Below are 1,061 nucleotides of genomic sequence, written 5' to 3' on the forward strand. Positions count from 1 at the left end.
TCCTGAGGAGGTGCCCCTTACTTAACCCAGTGTCTTGTGTTATCCAAAGAATAACTTCAAAGCTGATTATTTTACCAAGAGGCACCACACGGGGCAACCCTTTGATTTTCCTTTTTACTGCTCACAAGCTCTGATAAAACAAATTAAAATAAAATTTCTCAAAGAATGCTTCTTTATATTTTTAGTTGCCCCAATAAAGGAGATCACCTCCACGTTTCTGGGTGTGCTGTAAAGAGCTTTTCTGTTGAGCCAGTGTGATTGCCATTGCACATTCCTTAGTTTAAAGGAAAAAAAGAAAGCTTTATAACATGCAGCCTGTATGACACAGCCCTGGCATTGTGTTTAACACGATTCAGTACTGCAGCTGTTTATTCCCTTGCTTCTTTTCTCTGACAACAATTTAAGATGATTTTGTTTAAAGTGAAATCATGTCCCTGTTAGTCACCTACATTATAAAAATCCTACCTACCCTGTTTGAAAGTGTCATCAGCTCAGCAAACGTTTGAATTTGTACTGAGAATTTAATAGATCTGAGCAGATGGGTCCCTAGTTTCAATCCCTGCAGTGAAAGATGTGCACTGCTGAGAACCTGCCTTTAAACAATGACTATACCATATGTTGTTGCAAAGAAACACATTAAGGTTTTGCAAACTGTTTAAAAGAATACTCTGCATAGTTCAATCTCTTATTTTTCAATTGCCAAAGTTATCTCGGAACATGGAAAAAATGATTTGAACCAAACAGTTTGATAATGCTGAGGAGCATTTAACCTCGTGTGTCCTAAGCAGCTATGTGGGTAAAGGGGAAAGCCTTAGAAAAGTGCTGGTGCTTTATCAAATAGTATGTTGGCAAATCATTTAGCTGTGCTGTCCTGAAGTTTTGTTTGATGTGTGAGAACATAGCCATCTCACACTGGTTTTATTATGAATGCAGGAAGTGATGGTTATTAGGGCCTGGGAATCCTGTTAAAACGTATACTTGAATTAACATGTTACCACTGACAGTAGACTTTGTTAGGAAAGGAAAGAGCTTGAACTATTCAAGTGAAAAAATAATGTATT

This window comes from Acanthisitta chloris, unplaced genomic scaffold (assembly GCF_000695815.1).
Source record: "Acanthisitta chloris isolate BGI_N310 unplaced genomic scaffold, ASM69581v1 scaffold3061, whole genome shotgun sequence".
In the NCBI taxonomy this organism is placed as follows: Eukaryota; Metazoa; Chordata; class Aves; order Passeriformes; family Acanthisittidae; genus Acanthisitta; species Acanthisitta chloris.